The sequence below is a fragment of the Somniosus microcephalus genome, chromosome 12 (assembly GCF_052327205.1).
Source record: "Somniosus microcephalus isolate GS21.2 chromosome 12, FLI_Smic_1.0, whole genome shotgun sequence".
NCBI lineage: Eukaryota > Metazoa > Chordata > Chondrichthyes > Squaliformes > Somniosidae > Somniosus > Somniosus microcephalus.
In genome coordinates, this window is record NC_140998.1 from 129,985,358 (window position 1) to 130,006,222 (window position 20,865).

Genomic DNA, 20,865 nt, shown 5'->3' on the forward strand with positions numbered 1-20,865 from the left:
TGACATGGTTCCAAATGCTGACTCAAGATGCCACAAAACTGACATCCCTCACTTCTGGAGTAGCCCTTTTAAGAAATTATATAAATTTCAACTCTGCAAGGGAACAGTGATTTCTGAACCAAAAATAAATTCTGAGAACATTGAGCAGTTGGGGAAGATGTCTGATCTGAATGTTTAAAGCAAGGGTGTGTTCAACAACACAGCTTGAGGTTTATTGTGGGGAGTTCATGGAAAGCAGGAAGTTGATCAATTGAACTTGCACAAATCAAGCTTTCTCACAACACTCGGCATGTTCACAGCAAAAAGGCATTTTGCAGAATCCGATCCGATTCTTCTATAATCTGAAACTTGCAATTTTATGACTTCAGTGACAAATCAGCACCAATAATTATCCTTTTACCTGTATTTTAGTAAGTTTCCATATCATCAATTAATGTTTCAGCAAGATGTCTCAAAATGGGAGTAAAGTACGATGATGGTTAGATAATTAGCTTAAAACCAGAAAAATGGGTAGCTTTGTAAGCCTTTTGGAGAAAGAAATATGAGACAGTGCCTAGGAGGGAGCTTTGGAGCCAAACATAATTCTAATGTTCACATGATCTGAATCTAATACTGCCGGAAGTAAAAAAGGGCCTCGCCATCTCGGGAACAAAAAATATTTTACAACGAATGGAAACTCTAGTTCCCACAACACTGTTAGAAAAGCTAATGGAGTTCTGCCTTCAGGGCCCCATTGAATGCTTTCTTGCTTAGCTTGGACTTTTGGCAGTAACTCTTCCATTTATATTGCAGATTGCGTGAAGTCTACAGCACAGAAACAGACAGGCCATTTGGCCCAATTGGTCTATGCGGAGTTTATGCTCCACGTGAGCTTCCTCCCCGCCATCATCTTCTAACCCTATCAACATACCCTTCTATTCCTTTCTCCCTCGTGTTTATCCAGCTTCCCCTTAAATGCATCTGCTATTCACCTCACCTACTCCTTGTCACGAGTTGCACATTTTTGCCACTCTTTGGGTAAAGAAGTTTCTCCTGAATTCTCAATGGGATTTATTGGTGATTATCTTCTATTTAAGACCCCTAGTTTTGGTCTCCCCACAAGTGGCAACATTTCTGTTTACCGTCTCAAACCCCTTCATATTTTTAAAGACCTCTATTTGGTGATACTTGTAACAGATTTATCACATTTTAGATGAGCCCACTGCTGAAAAGGGGAAATATTTCTCATGCTAACTGAATTTTGATTTAAAAAAACAGTTCCTATCGACGCTTGCTGGTACATCACAGTTCTCCATATTTTATTTTATGGTTCAGACGTGCTAGTTGGAGGTAATTTATGTCTCAAGTCTAGTTGAACTCCACTGCCAAATGGGCAATATTAGCAGTCCATCATTTTCATTAGGAATGCTACATAAAATGTTCGGTCCTAACCTGCAACTGTATAAAAGACGGCACTACCCAATGGTGAGAGACACAACCCACCACAATGCTGAGTTTTCTGTAAAACATTTAATAACTGACAAATCCTGCAGTGGGACCTTTGAACCATTTTAAGTTTTCTCATCCTTCAGGATGCCTGAACAGTTTCCCAGTTTTTAACATCCAGGTTGCAGCTCCACTGTCGGTATAATCTTTGTCACTCTTTCAATAGAGTGCAATCACCACATAAAAAATGTTCTGTCATCCGTATAGGGAAAAGTAGCTAGATGTATGCTGTTTTTTTTTCAAACCTTGTACTGAAGAAATGGTTTTATGAAAGGGAAATCATGTTCAACAAATTTGCTGGAGTTCTTTGCGGAGGTAACGAGCAGGGTGGACAAAGGTGAACCAGTGGATGTGTATTTGGATTTCCAGAAGGCATTCGATAAGGTGCCACATAAAAGGTTACTGCATAAGATAAGAGCTCATGGAATTGGGGGTAATATATTAGCATGGATAGAGAATTTGCTAACTAACAGAAAGCAGAGAGTCAGGATAAATGGGTCATTTTACGGTTGGCAAACTAACTAATGGGGTGCCACAGGGATCGGTGCTGGGGCCTCAACTATTTACAATCTACATTAATGACTTAGATGAAGGGACTGAGTGTAATGTAGCCAAGTTTGCGGATGATACAAAGATGGGTGGGAAAGCAAGTTATGCAGAGGAATCAAAGAATCTCCAAAGGGATATAGACAGGCTAAGTGAGTGGGCAAACATTTGGCAGATGGAGTATAATGTGGGAAAGTGCAAGGTTATACACGTTGGCAGGAAAAATAAAAAAGCAAATTCTTTAAATGGAGAGAGATTACAAAATGCTACAGTTCAGAGGGACCTGGGGGTCCTTGTGCATGAAACACAAAAAGTTGGCATGCAGGCACAGCAAGTAATCAAAAAGGCAAATGGAATGCTGGCCTTTATTTCAAAGGGGTTGGAGTATAAAAGCAGGAAAGTCCTGCTACAACTGTACAGGGTATTGGCGAGACCACACCTTGAGTACTGCGTACAGTTTTGGTCTCCTTATTTAAGGAAGGATATACTTGCATTGGAGGCAGTTCAGAGACGATTCACTAGGTTAATTCCAGAGTTGAGGGGGTTGACTTATGAGGAAAGGTTGAGCAGGCTGAGCCTATACTCATTGGAGTTTAAAAGAATGAGAGGTGATCTTATTGAAACATGATACCGAGGGGACTCGACAAGGTAGATGCAGAGAGGATGTTTCCCCTCGGGAAATCTAGAACTCGGGGGCATAGTTTCAGAATAAAGGGTCGTCCTTTTAGAACTGAAATGAGGAGGAATTTCTTCTGAGGGTCGTAAATCTGTAGAATTCTCTGCCCCAGAGAGCTGTCGAGGCTGGGTCATTAAATACATTTAAGGTGGAGATAGATTTTTGCAAAATAAGGGAGTGAAGGGCAGGGAAGTGGCTTTGAGTCCAAGATCAGCCATGATCTTATTGAATGGCGGAGCAGGCTCGAGGGGCCAAGTGGCCTATTCCTGCTCCTAATTCTTATGTAATCCGCCCCCATTCCTGGCTTGCTGTATGTCTAACTCCATACTTTAACAATTGCTCAGCTCCTTCAAACATCAAAACTAACAATGGGATCCAAAGGGCAAATGCTAGTAGCAGAGTTGTGTAAATCCTAGTAGCATCACAACAAGTCAGAAAATTGAAGGGTACGGAGGGAGGCAGTGTATAGAATAAGTAACAAAACATTTATGTACAAATAGAACTGTACTTACAACATACTTGAGGTGGGCTTTTGCGACCTGCTTTGAAAGAAAAGGCCAAGATAAAGTTACCTGTCTCACTTAAATGAGGTTCAAAACAAATTCGCTTTTATAAAAAAAAAATTCTCTGCCATGAAGTTCAAGGAGAAAATGCCAGAAGCTTCTTCTATTCTTACCATTCATGTTACAGTATTTGATCCTCTCCAGCTTGGGAACAAAACTAGGTTTCTGACCAAAAGAATCTGTCAAGGAAATAAGATCGTTTGAACAAACTCCTGACAGCAATGGCATTGGAATGCTTTTGGTTGTGCTCATAAATCTAAATGATAACCTTAATCTGCTCCATAGTCATTTGCTTATAATGGCCTTTTATCTAATTGCTGAGATTCTTAAAACAGCTGCAACTATACAACAGCATGCATTCAGCTGCTATTTTGGCACCAGTGTCTAAAACATCCATAAACTAATTTTACTGTCTTCTACAATTTTATTCAACCCAACTTCATCTCTAACCCAAGCAAACAAGAAAGGCATCTTAGTTACCTACATAATCTAAGAATTTCTATACATCTGGTGTGTCCTTTGGCAAACATTTGGATGATTTTTCTGTTTGCTTTTTTGAACTTGGAATACCAGAGGACTTGGACAAACAGGATCTCTTCTGTTGATAATGGGATGCGCTTCAGGTTTTGATGTCACCAACATTGATGAAGGAGGGAGGGAAAACCCTGGAATGTTACAGCGCTATTTGAACATGAACCTAGCTACTTGTTCCTTTCAGCATACTTTCATGTCTTTACCACCTGCACTAAGAGTGAGATAAGCCTAGATTGAACTGGCCTTAGAGAATCAGGGATCAGCATGAAGCAAATGTCAGATGTCATATTACTGCCAATAGTTACAGTGATGCAAGGATTAGGACTCTGCACAGCCAATTTGTACAAAATCAGTCATTTGACTTGAAAGGGTTACACTGACAATTTCCATTATAGGCTTAAGTGATTCTTCTCAAGTTGCTCTAGTGGTGGGATCTCCTAGTGACGGTGCTCTGTATTCATGTGGAGAGTATTAGTGGTGGCTATTTGTTACTATCAGTAAGAATTATATTAAATAGTTTTCAGTTCAGAAATGTATGCATGTATCAAAGCCATAATCTGCACTTCTGAGAATAATTTCTCTTTGTCTCTACTGATTAACACCCTAAATATTTTAGTTACCACCCTGGTAGTTGAGGCAGTTGTGTGACTGGTGCTGGTTGAGATAGTTCTTGTCCCTGAGAACATGGATGATTGTGCCCAAGCCCAGCAATGGTGCTGTGCTTGTGTGGTACATCTGCAGCTGGTGGTTCCCATGAGAGTTCTCTCCTTCCAGTTAACTTCCTGGCTGATTTGGGGCTAGAAGAATGTCTCCTAAAGTGTGTGGGACTTCAGCTCTTTTTTGAATCTGGGAGAAATGTGGTTGGATATTCTCAGTGCCAGGACAGGAAAACCTTCCACTTGGCAAGGTGGTCACATCCAGCTCTTCTACTGAGCTTGAAGCAATCATTGAGGTCAAAGATGTCAAATAGCTGTCTGTTATATCCAGGTTATATATTATTATTTTCACCCTTTTTAGTAAGATCCTTAAAAACTTTTTTCAAGCATTTTGCCACCTGTATCCTTTTGCAATGATGCAGTTATCCAAGCATAAGTGAGATGGTGGTGATTGGCTTGCTTTATTACAGGTCAGTTGTCTTCAGACCATTTTATAAAACTCCAACTTAAAATTGCTACATAAAAGCTATTGTACCTTTGTTTTATCCTCCTCTGCATCACAGAATCACAGAAACCCCACAGTGCAGATAGAGGCCATTTCAGCCCATCGAGCCTGCACCGACACATATCCCACCCGATCCCCGTAACCCCTACACCAACACATATCCCACCCTATCCCCGTAACCTCACGTATTTAATCCCCCTAACACTAAGGTTCAATTTATCATAGCCAATCAACCTAACCCGCACATCTTTTGGACTGTGGGAGGAAACCGGAGCACCCGGAGGAAACCCACGCAAACACGGGGAGAATGTGCAAACTCCACACAGTCACCCGAGCCGGATTCGAACCCGGGTCCCTGGCGCTGTGAGGCAACAGTGCTAACCACTATGCCACCGTGCTTCCAAGTTGGAGTGAAAATTTTATTTGTGGATGTAAAAAGGGGTTTACTTCATTATCATAGAATGATACAGCACAGGAGGCGGCCATTCGGTCCACTGTTCCTGTGCCGACTCTTTGGTAGAGCTATCCAACTAGTCCCACTCCCCCGCTCTTTCCCCATAGGCCTGCAGATTTTTCCCCTTCACGTATTTATCCAATTCCCTTTTGAAAGTTACCATTGAATCTGTTTCAACCACCACCCTTTCAGGCACTGCATGCCGGATCACACCAACTCGCTGTGCTGACCACACCATCCTCCTCCATCGTCTCTCTTCCATGGAACTGCTCTTGCTTGGTTCCATTCTTATCAATCCAATTGTAGCCAGAGAATCACCTGCAATGGCTTCTTTTCCCACTGCCGCACCGTTACCTCTGGAGTCCCCCAAGGATCTATCATTGGCCCGCTTCTATTCTCATCTACATGCTGTCCCTTGCCGACATCATCCGAAAACACAATATCAGGTTCCACATATACGCTGACAACACTCAGCTTGTGAAAGAATAGCCATGATTCAGAGAAATACACAATACTATGAACAGAATTCTGATATTAATACAGAACATACTGGGTTTAAAAGACACAAGTCTCAGCAGACAAGGCTGTAAACAGAATACAGGCTTCTGAGAAAAGATCAGTTGATAACAAAGTTGTAAACAAGCTTTGAAATGGGAATTAGTTAAATATACTAAAACAATGAAAGATTGAAGCAAACCATTGGTGCTGCCGAAAGGCCTAGGGTTTGCAACGAACACAATGAAAATTTCCAGTTTAAAGTGTTAAGAGTTAACACGGTGGAACACACACAAACATTAAAAGAGGCATGTGCCTTTGAAAACATGACATCAAGTAAAAGAAACAACTGCTGGTCAAATAGTTTTATGTTAAACTTGGAAAACAGGAACCATAAGATTAAATATGCAACCAATTGAGATAGCTAGAAATGCATGAAACATTCAGTTTAATTTAGATATAGTAAAAACCATACCAACAAGAAGGCTTTGAAGATATGACATCAAATAGATGACACCAAGCAATTGCATTGTTTTTGTGTTGAACGTGGAAAACCACAGAGACACAACGTCTGATAATAAGAATTACATCAAGGAGATAAATCGATAGTAGCTATTTGAAACACCTAAACAAGAGACAGAAATCTAAGAGCAACAGCTGAAATGAGGGTAAAGAATAGAAGCATTCAAAAGAGAGAATAAGACAATTAGTTTACATCACCAGAGACTTCAAAGAGTAAAAACCATTGCAAAAAAGTATAAAGATAGAGCTTTTCAGACAGACAGAACATGCTGAACGGGCAGGGCGTTTCTCAACTCTTTGGAGGCATTTCTGTAAGTCTTTAACTATGAGTCTCGGGAAGTCAGATTGATTTTGGTGGATGTTCTGGATTTAGAAATAAGTAAGAAATAAGAAATGTAACGAAGTAAAGATTTGAGAATAAGGATCTCTGAGAAATAAATGTAAGCTAACTGTATTTTGAATTGTTAATGTTGCGACTGATTCAACTGATGTTAACTGAATGTCGGCTCTTAAATAAAACTATATACTTAGAATTGTCTCAAAGAGTAATTTTGTATAGACTCGCGGACCCACAGATTCTGTACACTCTTTTGTAAGGAGTTGCAGAATTCTGGGGGGTATTCCGGACCCTTTAAATATCTGGAAGGTTACAGTCTAGTTCAACTTATTAAAATTACTATCCGGAGGACGGTAACATCTTTAGTCGTTCCTTTCCTTTAGGGAGAGATAGCCTGAACCTTTAGACCCATTTAAGCGTCTTATGAAATTCGGCTATCTCTAACTTAAGTTGAGGGTGAACGTCTGGGGAATACGCCTGATCTGGAATAGCCCAAAAGGGCTAGGACTCTAATTATCCCTTCAAGCTCTATCTCACCACCACCTCTCTGGACCCCACCACTGTCTCTGATTTGTCACACTGCTTGTCCGACTTCCAATATTGGATGAGCAGAAATTTCCTCCAACTAAATATTGGGAAGACTGAAGCCATTGTCTTTGGTCCCCACCACAATCTCCATTCCCTGACCACCGTTTCCATCCCTGCCATCTGTCTGAAGCAGAGCCAGACCATTTAACAACCTTGGTGTTGTGTTTGATCCCGAGATGAGCTTCCGACCACATCCGCTCCATCACCAAGACTGCCTACTTCCATGTCCGTAACCTCGCCTGACTGAACTCATCTGCTGCTGAAACCCTTTGTTAGCTCTAGACCTGACTATTCCAATGCTCTCTTGACCAGCTTCCCAACTTCCACCCTACATAAACCTATGCTCATCTAAAACTCTGCTGCCCATATCTTAACTCGCTCCAAGTCTCGTTCACCCATCACCCTGTGCTTGATGATCTTCACTGGCTCTCGATCCGACAACACCTCAGTTTTAAAATCCTCATCCTTGTTTTCAAATCCTTCCATGGCCACGCCCCTCCCTATCTCTGTAACCTCCTCCAGCCCTACGAGCCTTCGACACCTCTGCGCTCTTCCAATTCTGGCCTCTTGCGCATCCCCGATTTTAATCACTCCACCATTGACGGCCATGCTTTCAGCTGCCTTGGCCCTAATCTCTGGAATTCCCTCCCTAAACCTCTCCGCCTCTCTACCTCTCTCTCTTCCTTTAAGATGCTCCTTAAAACCTATGTCTTTGACCAAGCTTTTAGTCATCTATCCTGATATCTCCTGTGGCTCGGTGTCAAAAATGTTTTTGTTAATGTCGCTCGTTAAGTGCCTTGGGACATTTTGCTACATTAAATGCGCTATATAAATGTAAGTTGTTGTTGTGTAAAGAAGGTTTCCTCATGTCGCCTCTGGTTCTTTTGCCAATCACCTTAAATCTGTGTCCACTGGAAACAGTTTCTCCTTATTTACTCTATCAAAACCTGTATCAGAACTCCTCTTAACCTTCGCTAAGGAGAACAACTCCAGCTTCTCCACTAACTGATGCTACTTATCACTGATACCATTCTAGTTCATCTCTTCTGCACTCTCTCGGTGGCCTTGACATCCTTCCTAAAGTGCGGTGCCCAGAATTGAACACAATACTCCAGCTGAGGCCTAACCAGCATTTTATAAATATCTAGCATAACTTCCTTGTTTTTGTACTCTATGCCTCTATTAATAAAGCGAAGGATCCCATACGCTTTTTTAACAGGCTTCCCAACTTCAAAGATTTGCATACGTACACCCCCAGGTCTCGCTGTTCCTGCACCCCCTTTAAAATTGTATCACTTAGTTTATATTGCCTCTCCTCATTCTTCCTGCAAAAATCTATCACTTCACACTTCTCTGTGTTAAATTTCATCTGCCATTTGAGTGTTCAGTTCACCAGTCTGGCTAGGTCCTCCTGAAGTCCGTTATGATCCTCCTCATTGTTTACTACATTTCCGAGTTTTGTGTCATCTGCAAGCTTTGAAATTATGCCCTGAAGTTCAGGTAATTAATATATATCAAAAGAGAAATGATCTAATACCGACCCCTGGCGAACACCAATGTATACTTCCCTCCAGTCTGAAAAACAACCGTTCAGCACTGCTCTCTCCTTTCCTGTCCCTTAACCAATTTTGCATCCACACTGCCACTGTCCCTTTAATCCCACGGGCTTCAATTTTGCTAACAAGTCTATTATGTGGTACTTTGTCAAACACCTTTAGAAAGTGTATATACACAACATCAACCACACTACCCTGATCAACCCTCTCCGTTACCTCATCAAAGAACTAAATCAAATTAGTCAAATCCACGCTGTCTTTCATTTATTAGCCTATGCTTTTCCAAATGGCAATTAATTTTGTCCCAGATTATTGTCTCTAAAAGTTTCTCCACCACCAACCATCTGACTGGCTTGTAGTTGCTGGGTTTATCTCTCCCTTTTTTTTAACAAGGGTGTAACATTTGCAATCCTCTAGTTCTCTGGCACCACCCCCATATCCAAGGAGGATTGGAAGATTGTGGCCAGAACTTCTGTAATTTCCACCCTTAATTCCCTCAGTAATCTAGGATGCATCCCATCCAGACTGGGTGATTTTTCAACTTTGAGAACTGCCAACCTTTTAAGTACATCCTCTTTATCTATTTTTATCCTATCCAATATTATTATATAAATACAAGTTGTTGTTATTACCTCCTCCTTTACTGCTGCATTGGCAGCATCCTCTTTAATGAAAACAGTACCTCAGCTATGCCCTTTGTCTCCACAAGAATATCTCCTTTTTGGTCCTTAATTGGCCCCAGCCTTCCTTTGACTACCCTCTTAGTATTCATATGTTTATAAGAGACTTTTGGGTTCCCTTTTATGTTAGCCGCTAATCTATTCTCGTACTCTCTCTTTGCCCCTCTTATTCCCTTTTTTAGATCTCCTCTGTACTTTATATTCAGCTTGGTGTCAGCTGTGGCTCAGTAGGTAGCACTCTCAGCTGAGTCAGAAGGCTGTGGGTTCAAGTCCCACTCCAGAGACTTTAGCACAAAAATCTAGGCTGCGCTATCGGAGGTGCTGTCTTTTGGATGAGACGTTAAACCAAGGCCCCATCTGCTCTCTCAGGTGAATGTAAAAGATTCCATGGCACTATTTTGAAGAAGCGCAGGGGAGTTACCCCGTGTGTCCTGGCCAATATTTATCCCTCAATCAACGAAGCAAAAAAGATTATCTGGTCATTATCACATTGCTGTTCATGGGAGCTTGCTGTGTGCAAATTGGCTGCCGCGTTTCCTACATTGCAACAGTGACTACACTTCAAAAGTACTTCATGGGCTTTAAAGCACTTTGGAATGTCCAGTGGTCGTGAAAGGTGCTATATAAATGCAAGTCTTTCTTTTTCTTTTTGGTTCTCTATTGGATTATGTACCTTACATTTGTCATAAGCCATCGTTTTCTGTCTCATTCCAATCTCTATATCTTTTGTCATCCAGGTAGCTCCAGCTTTAGATGCCCTTCCTTTCCCCCTCATGGGTATGTGTCTATTCTGTACCCGAACCATCTCCTCTGAAGTCCTCCCATTGTTCAATTACTGTTTTGCCTACCAATTTTTGATTCCATTCCACCTGGGTCAGAGATCCTTTTCAACTCACTGAAGTTAGCCATCCTTCAGTTAAGTATTTTTACACTTGATTTTTCTTTATCCTTTTCCATAACTATTCTAAACCTGATGATACTTGATCACTGTTCCCCAAATGCTCTCCCACTGAAACTTGCTCCACTTCATTCCCCAGAACTAGATCCACCTCTGCTTCCTTCCTCAATGGGCTGGAAATACACAGATCAAGGAAGTTCCTTGTACACATTTCAGGAATTCCTCCCCCATCTTTGCAATGTTACTATCCCAGTCTATATTAGGATAATTGAAGTCTCCCATTATCACTACTCTGTTACAAAAGCAAAATACTGCGGATGCTGGAAATCTGAAATAAAAACAGAAAATGCTGGAAATACTCAGCAGGTCAGGCAGCATCTGTGGAGAGAGAAACAGAGTTAACGTTTCAGGTCAATGACCCTTCGTTTTGATAAAAAATTGTTTTTATCACTACTCTGTAGTTCTTGCATCTTACTGAAATTTGCCTGTAAATTTGCTCCTCCATCTCCTTCCCATTATTTGGTGGCCTATAGTATACACCCAGTAGCGCAATAGCTCCTCTATTGTTCCTTAATTATAACCAAATCAATTCTGTTTTTGACCCATCCCTATCTTTCCTGAACATCTTGTAGCCAGGAATATTAAGTTCCCAATTCTCCCCTTCTTTGAGCCAGGTCTCTGTTATTGCTATTATATCATCCACCTTGAACAGGTCCGTCCTGCCCCAGAACTGGTCCCGATGCCCCAGGAATCTGAAGCCCACCCTCCTGCACAATTTCTCCAACCACACATTAACCTGTCCTATCCTACTACTCCTTTAGTCACTAGCAATGTTCTCCCTAATTTTTTTTTGGGTGCGCGGCCCATTCACAGTTTCGGGCATGTGCAAAATTTAACATTAGTAAAGTTGGTCCTGGGCTGCATAGGACCGGCCGAGAGCTGCGCAGCTTAGAAGGAAAATTGCTCACTAGCATGTGACACAGAGTAATCCAGAGATTACTACCTTTGAGGTCCTGCTCTTTAATTTCCTCCCGAGCTCCTGAAACTCGGCCCTTTTCCTTCCTATGTCATTGGTTCCCACATGGACAACAACATCTGGCTGTTCCCCTTCCTCCCTCAAAATGTTTTATATCACCATCCCTGAGCTCTGGCAGCTGAGAATGATGTTCTGTTTTGGTGGCTTGGGCTCAGCAGAAGAATTTCAGCCTTTTTTTAAAAAATATTTGTTTATAGGATGTGGGCGTCGCTGGCAAGGCCAGCATTTATTGCCCATCACTAATTGCCCTCGAGAAGGTGGTGGTGAGCCGCCTTCTTGAACCGCTGCAGTCCATGTGGTGAGGGTACTCCCAGTGCTGTTAGGTAGGGAGTTCCAGAATTTTGACCCAGCGACGATAAAGGATCGGCGATATACTTCTAAGTCAGGATGGTGTGTGACTTGGTGGGGAACTTGGAGGTGGTGGTGTTCCCATGCGTCTGCTGCCCTTGTCCTTTTAGGTGGAAGAGGTCGCGGGTTTGGGAGTTGCTGCGGTGCATCTTGTAGATGGTACACACTGCAGCCACGATACACCAGTGGTGGAGGAAGTGAATGTTTAAGGTGGTAGATGGGGTGCCAATCAAGCGGGCTGCTGTGTCCTGGATGGTGTCGAGCTTCTTGAGTGTTGTTGGAGCTGCACTCATCCAGGCAAGTGGAGAGTATTCCATCACACTCCTTACTCGTGCCTTGTAGATGATGGAAAGGCTTTGGGGAGTCAGGAGGTGAGACACTCACCGCAGAATACCTAGCCTCTGACCTGCTCTTGTTGCCACAGTATTTATGTGGCTGGTCCAGTTAAGTTTCTGGTCAATGGTGACCCCCAGGATGTTGATGGTGGGGGATTCGGTGATGGTAATGTCATTGAATGTCAAGGGGAGGTGGTTAGACACTCGCTTGTTGGAGATAGTCATTGCCTGGCACTTCTGTGGCACGAATGTTACCTGCAACTTATCAGCCCAAGCCTGAACGTCGTTCAGGTCTTGTTGCATGCGGGCAGGGACTGCTTCATTATCTGAGGAGTTGTGAATGGCGCTGAAGACTGCAATCATCAGCGAACATCCCCATTTCTGACCTTATGTTGGAGGGAAGGTCATTGATGAAGCAGCTGAAGATGTTTGGGCCTAGGACACTGCCCTGAGGAACTCCTGCAGCAATGTCCAGGGGCTGCGATGATTGACCTTCAACCACCACAACCATCTTCCTTTGTGCTAGGTATGACTCCAGCCAGTGGAGAGTCTCCCCCCCGATTCCCATTGACTTCAGTTTTACGAGGGCTCCTTGATCCCACACTTGGTCGAATGCTGCCTTGATGTCAAGGGCAGTCACTCTCACCTCACCTCTGGAATTCAGCTCCTTTGTCTACGTCTGGACCAAGGCTGTAATGAGGTCGGGAGCCGAGTGGTCTTGGCGGAACCCAAACTGGGCATCTGTGAGCAGGTTATTGGCAAGTGCCGCTTGATAGCACTGTTGATGACACCTTCCATCACTTTGCTGATGATTGAGAGTAGACTGATGGGGCGGTAATTGGCCGGATTGGATTTGTCCTGCTTTTTGTGAACAGGACATAACCTGGGCAGTTTTCCACATTGTCGGATAGGTGCCAGTATTGTAGCTGTACTGGAACAGCTTGGCTAGAGGTGCGGCTAGTTCTGGAGCACAAGTCTTCAGCACGATAGCCGGGATGTTGTCGGGGCCCATAGCCTTTGCTGTACCCAGTGCGCTCAATGTGGAGTGAATCAATTTGGCTGAAGACTGGCTTCTGTGATGGTGGGGACCTCAGGAGGAGTCCGATATGGATCATCCACTCGACACTTCTGGCTGAAGATGGTTGCAAACACTTCAGCCTTGTCTTTTGCACTCATGTGCTGGGCTCCACCATCATTGAGGATGAGCATCCTCCTACCGTTAGTTGTTTAATGGTCCACCACCATTCACGACTGGATGTGGCAGGACTACAGAGCTTTGATCTGATCCGTTGATTGTGGGATTGCTTAGTCCTGTCTGTAGCATGCTGCTTCCACCTTTCAGCATGCATGTAGTCCTGTATTGTAGCGTGATAAAAAGAAACCCCTCCTTCTGCTGACCTACTTGAAATGCCAAGTACCTTTATAGCAAGTAGAAGGAAAGATCATGGAAAAAGTCAAGATGCATTAAGAGTGTTGATGCCCCTTTGATTTTTCCTCTTGGCAATCGGTCAACCATGGGGGATGCTTCCATTTGAACAGTGAAGAAAGCCTTACATCTTTTTTTAGTTCAACAGAGAGATTGCGGGGGAAGAACTAAAGATAGTACAACTATTGCACAAAACTGTCAACTGAACTTAAGAGAACACAAAGATAAAAAAATCAATTTAGCCTGTTAAATAACCGGATACATTTTGAGAAAAGGCTCAGCTGTGTGATTATAGAAGTACAGGAAACTCTCGTTTAAACGGCACCTAAATATCCGAAATTCTCTATTAACCGGCAAAATTCTCGCTCCGAAAACAACACCTCAATAACCGGCAATGTTGCCGAGTCTGAGTCTCCAGCAGTGGCCGAGTTAGTCAGTGGGGGTAGTTCTCCAAACTGCCACTACTCGGCCTCTTGGCGCTATCGGAAGTCGGAGCACCTCAAAAACCCTGTATCAGGAGTCTGACTCTCCCGCGCTGCCGGTAGTCTCTTCTGATCCGCCATTTCACAGGAGCACTGTGTGTCTCCCACGCTGCTGGTAGTCATTGGATTGCATTATGGAAATCCCAAAAGTTGGTCCAAGCAAAAGGAAGAGTGGTGTTAACTTTAAAACAGAAAATCGATATATGCCAACGACTAGAAAGGGGAGAGAAACGTATCAACATTATGAATTAATTCAAAATCAGTTCGTCAATAATCTATGACATCAAATCGCAGAAGGATAAGCTGCTCAAGTTTTATTCAAGCTTGGAGACATCTAAGAGTGTAGAGAAACGGCATACGCTTCGTAAGCCTAAGCTTGAAGAGCTGGATACCGTGCTTTACGAGTGGTTTTCTCTTAAGCGTTCAGAGGGTGTTCCAATTTCCGGACCCATGCTAATCGAAAAAGCGAAGGATTTCTACGCAAAGATGGAGCTCACTGACAAGTGTGCTTTCTCTGAGGGATGGTTAACGTGCTTCAAGGTACTGCACGGGATACGACGACTCGATATTTCCGGGGAGAAGAAATCAGCTGATCACGACGCCGCAGAAGAATACTGCGATTATTTCAATTGGATTCAATTGGGCAACATGATTTGTCGCCAGCACAGCTATACAATGCCGATGAAACTGGCTTATTTTGGAGGTTTTTGCCAGAATCAACGCTTGCTGGGGCTGGTGAGGCTAATGCTTCAGGTTACAAGAAAAATAAAGATCGTGTAACCATGCTAACATGTGCAAACACTGCTGGATCACACCGGGTTAAACTTCTTGTCATTGGGAAGCATAAAAATCCCCGTGCATTTAAAAATGTGAGGCACTTACCTGTTGAGTACAAAGCTCAAAGAAATGCTTGGATGGATAAGGAAATCTTTTCAAATTGGTTCCATCATATTTTTGTTCCAGCTGTGAGGGAACATTTCCATAGAATAGGGAAACCTGAAGATAGCAAATGCATTTTATTGCTTGATAATTGTAGAGCCCATCTGCATGAATCTGATAGCAAAATACTGCAGATGCTGGAAATCCGAAATAACAACAGAAAATGCTGGAAAAACTCAGCAGGCCAGGCAACATCCGTGGAGAGAAATTAGAGTTGATGTTTTGAGTCTAACCTTTTTGAAAAAGGGTTAGACCCGAAACGTCGACTCTAATTTCTCTCCACGGATGTTGCCTGGCCTGCTGAGTTTTTCCAGCATTTTCTGTTGTTATTTCACATGAATCGGAGTTGGTTTCGGGAAAGATTTTCACCATTTATTTGCCACCAAATGTAACTTCTCATATACAACCCATGGACCAGGGCGTTATCCAAAATCGCAAGTGTCATTACAAGAAAGATTTCCTACGTAAACTGATAAGCCAGGATGACAATACAGGTATTCACGCATTTCAGAAGGAATACAATCTTAAAGATGCCATCTTTAATGTTGCATGTTCCTGGAACTTGGTGAAAGGTCACACTTTGAGACAAGCCTGGCGCAAGTTGTGGCCTTCTGTAATGTTTGCTGAAGGTTCTTCTTCAGAGGAGGAATTTCATGGGTTCAATGTTCGCCCCAAGAGGACTACAGTAATGGAAATGGCTGGCATGGTGAAAAATGTAGGCCCAGCAAACCCTCTACGTCACCTCAGTGAAAGTGATATTGAGCAGTGGGGTGATGCAGATAGAGAAGTTACTGTTGTGCATATGCTAAGTGATGATGAAATAATGGAGAATGTTTTGAATCCAAAGAAAGAAAAGGAAAGTGTGATGGAAAGTGAAGAGGATGAGATTTCTGAAGAGAACAAGATTTCTTGGGCTAAAGCTGCAGAAGATTTTGTTTCATTACTCAAATTTGCTGAAAGCCATTCTTGTTATTCTGCCCAAGAAGTTATGCACCTCCATATTCTGTATTCCACCTTTCTACAAAGAAGGCAAGAGTCCACTAAGCAAGCAGACATCCGGGACATGTTTAAGAAAGTTTCCAAAAGAGTTGAAGCAGTGGAAGTGCCTGAAGAATCTGTTGAAGTGCATGATCCTGATGACCCAGCTGACATGGATATTCCTGAACCAGTTGACTTGGAATAAGTGTACAGTCAACCACCGTACTTTATACTGTACAGTCATTTATAAAAGTTTTGTTTTACTGTTAAGTAATTAAAGAGTTATGGATTACCCTCAACTGGCAGTACTGTACTTAATCAAGCATCTTCCACCATCCATTTAACACAACATTCTGTAGTACCCAATTACATATACTGCACATTTCTTGATTTTTTAATTTTTCTTTGTTAAAAATAGCCTCGGTAGATAACCCTCTCCGTCATCCGGAATTTTTGATGAACCGGCAACACGCCTGTCCCGTCAGTGGCGGATACCAAAGAGTTTCCTGTAATAGAAATTTTCTGAACTATCTTTACCCACTTGAAATTATCTTCCTCTTATAGTTCTCAGCTATCTCAGTTTCAACCCTGACATCAAACATGCTGACAAAGCGGGCACTAGTCATATACAGAGTTTCTACCTGGCTGAGGGTGAATATTATAACCTCAGTTCTGAATGCCAAACCATCATTTCCCAGACTACCACTGATCTCATCTCTTCCAAACATCTCTTAATCACCTGTCACCCCCACCCCGCCTCCAATCTCATTCCACAACCCTGTACCTCATGTCCAAGATACAGAAACAGGACTGATTGTTTCACCCGGTTCTTGACAAAATTTATCTTTTCTAGACTTAATTCTTTCTCCCTTTGTCTACCTATATGCGCGACTCCTCTGATGCCCTCTGCTACAATAAGAATTTCAGATTCTCCTACCCCAGTTGTCTCCGATAAATCTACAATCCTTCTACACATTCACTCCTCACTGGGGGAGGGGCGCACCAGACCTCGGTTTCTTCCTTCCTCTGCCTAGCTGAACTTGTTCTAACCTTGGAGAACTCTCAACTCCACTCACTTCCTCCAGTTGAAAGTTATCACTATGGGAACCTGGATAGTTCCCACCTGTGCCTGTCTTCTTGTAGGATATACAAAACACTCCTTGTTTTAATTCCTGTCCATCATTTCATTTAAAGCAGAGTGCTTGTGACGTGCGATCACGTCTGGCTTTGTGGGGGGGGGGGGGGGGGGGCGCAGAACATGACTGTTGTCAGCATTTTCTGCAGCTCTCTATTTTTCTCTGCCCATTTTCAGCTTCTCTGTGAGGATCGCTTCCCTGTCTTTTCACCCTCTTAACTATTTACGTATTCTTTTGGTATTTTTATGTCTCTCCATCACCCCACTGATTATCTTTTATATCAGTAGTTTTCTATTAAACAGTTTGCAGCTCATGCAACCCTTTAATAACTTGGCGCTTTACTTCGCCCCCCTTTTTTTCTATTTTAAAAAATTCTTTCAGTATTCAGTTCTGTTGAAGGGGGTAGCCCTGAAATGTCAAAATCTGTCTGTTCTCTTTCCAGTTGCTGACTGATCTGTTGTGGATTTCCAGCAATTTTTCTTACATCTAATGCTCACCTCCAGTTTGTCATAATTTACTTCCTGTATCATGGTTTGATGCAAGACCTAGAATTTCTTTTCAATTGTAATTTTTGTGTAAGTTAATATACGGACCACTTGTTACCTTTCATGCCTCCCATTGATAGGTGGAACTGCTGCACCACCAAGGTTCATTGCTCAGGTCCAATTGCTGAATGCCATCTACCGCAGAGCTTCAATTCCTGTCTTTGGTTCTCTTCCAGAACTTGTTCTAATGTTACAAATAATTATAAATTAAATTGTTGGTTTTACTACTTCCCCCATCCTGTGTTGCTCCCCCGTCCCGTCCTGGCTCACTCAGACCTATCGCCGCCACCCTTGCCCTGTTCACTCAGGTCTCTTTTCCCTGTCTTTGCTCCCTCTGCTCCGGGCTCTGCTGTCTGTTCTCGCTGCTTCTCTTGCCATCACCGCCTCCATTGCTGTGCTTTCCTGTTGTCGGGTTTCCAAGCTTAATGCTGAGAAACCAACTTTGCTCAGGCGAATGTGCAGAGATAGGAGGGCTCAGAGGAGAGGAGGGCTCAGAGGAGAGGAGATGTAGAGAGGATGGGGCTGCAACACAAAAGAATAGGAAAGAGGGGAGAGGAAGTTATGGGGGAAGCCAGGGTTATTGGGCTTCAGCTGATGAGAGGTGAAATGAGATAAGATATGGGTTGTGGGGAGAGGAGCAGAATGTATAGAGGTCTGATTTGGAATAAAAACAGAAAATGCTGGAGATACTCAGCAGGTCAGGCAGCATCTGTGAAGAGAGAAACAGAGTTAACATTTCAGGTCGATGACCTTTCGTCAGAATTAGAAGATGGTCAAGTATAAAGCTTCTCACCACACACACAAACAGTTGGGGTGAACTGGACGGGACAATAAAGGGGGAGGGGAGGATACAAAGGTTCAGTGTGTATTTCAAAGGCTAAGAGGTAGTTGAGGAGCAAAAAGGTAGAAGAAAGCAAAAGTGACAGGGAGAGCAGATCGGAAAAGAGATCCCAAGGGCTGCAGCTCATCGTCCCTGCACCTGCCACTGGAAAATGCAGCTTGCACTGTGTCCCTTCCCTGACACGCTACCCACCACCAGAGACAGAAGCAGAAGAGGAGAGCAGCAAAAAGAGATGCAGAGAGAAAAGAGAAAGAGATAAAAGTAGAAGAGGAGAAACCAATACAAAGACAAGAGTGACAGGGGAGAGTCATATATCGTATCCTCGCATTTATCTTGTGCAACACAAGACATCCAATAGTGCATCATATACATCACGAGATTGATTCCTGGGATGGCGGGACTGTCATATGAGAAGAGATTGAGTAAACCAGGCCTGTATTCTCTTGAATTCAGAAGAATGAGAGGGGATCTCATTGAAGCATACAAAATTATTACAGGGCTTGATAGGGTGGATGCTGGGAGAATGTTTCATTGGCTGGGGAGTCTAGAACCAGCAGATACAATTTCTGACTATCAAATGGTCTGCATACACTTGACCTTTGATTAGTATCTTGAACAAAAGTGCCGATGAAAGGTTTGGGTCAATTTGAAAATTGCTGTTTCAGACTGGCTATCTACTAGTCAGAGGATATTACTGAATGAGATGCTATTGCAACAATCTATCCAGTTGCTCGTTGGGCCTTAGAGCAAAACCAGTCAATTCCAAACACATTAAAGCTTATAGTTCAGAAATTGGGCAATTCTCAAATGCTAAACATTAAGTTGTAGCTGTTGCCCAATAGGTTGTGGCATTCCATCTTCATTGCGAAACTGACTTGTAAGCTAGCAGAAGAAACAAACATGTTTTCACAAATATACATAATTTCATCACACAATCTACACATAGAAGTTAGCTTGACTCGCCCCATTTCCCATCTTCAGAGACCTAATCAATGTCATCAAAAGTGAGGTGGTTCTCTTTGCAATTAAAACATTTAGGGAATGTTTAACTTCCCATCAGTGGCAACATACTGCTGCAGGAAGACAGACAGCCTGGGCCATAGCCAAATTAATAGTGCATTAGATTCAACACTGAGAAAACTATCAGCCATCCAATTTGTGAAGATGCATTCTTTAGAGCAGATAATTCTTAAACTACATATATCAAATATTGACACAATGATTAATTTGCGAAGCAGGCCTTCGATACAAAACTTAATTGGATTTTACTTTGCTATATCTCATAATTGAGAACAAACCCAGATATAGTTGAGCATGTTTGGGCTGCCTATTCTTCACCATACAGCAAAGCTTAAGCCAAGGACTGTTAGCACATTCAGTGGCATGCTACTCGTTAATTTTCATGGACACCATTGCAAACAGAGTCAAGGATAACTGATGGGTCTTTCCCCGTCAGCTTAAAACTTGCTGTGAACATCATAGTGAACACGAGAGGCGGGATAGAAGTGGCAAAGCAAAAGCATGTGGAAAGTACAGGGAAAACGTAATGCAAAATTACAGCATGCCTCCAAATAGAACATAGAAACATAGAAGATAGGAGCAGGAGTAGGCCAGTCGGCCCCTCGAGCCTGCTCCGCCATTCAATGCGATCATGGCTGATCATCTGATTTCAGTACCCTGTCCCTGCTTTCTCCCCATACCCCTTGATCCCTTCAGCCTTAAGAAATATATCCAACTCATTCTTGAATATATTTAATGAATTGGCCTCTACTGCCTTCTGTGGTAGAGAATTCCACAGGTTCACCACTCTCTGGGTGAAGAAATTCCTCCTCATCTGTCCTAAATGGCTTACCCCTTATCCTTAGACTGTGACCCCTGGTTCTGGACTCCCCGACCATCGGGAAAATCCTTCCTGCATCTAGCCTGTCCAGTCCTGTCAGAATTTTATAAGTTTCAATGAGATCCCCTCTCATTCTTCTAAACTCCAGCGAGTATAAGCCCAATCGACCCAATCTCTCCTCATACGTCATTCCTGCCATCCCAGGTATCAGCCTGGTGAATCTTCACTGAACTCCTTCCATGGCAAGAACATCCTTCCTCAGGTAAGGCGACCAAAACTGCACACGATACTCAAGATGTGGTCTCACCAAGGCCCTGTACAACTGCAGCAAGACATCCTTGTTCCTGTACTCAAACCCTCTCGCTACGAAGGCCAACATACTGTAGGGTTTGAAAATCCACAACCACGTTTTATTGGAGCCCTCTAAGGGCAAGGTGACCAAAACTGGATTGCCCTATACAGTT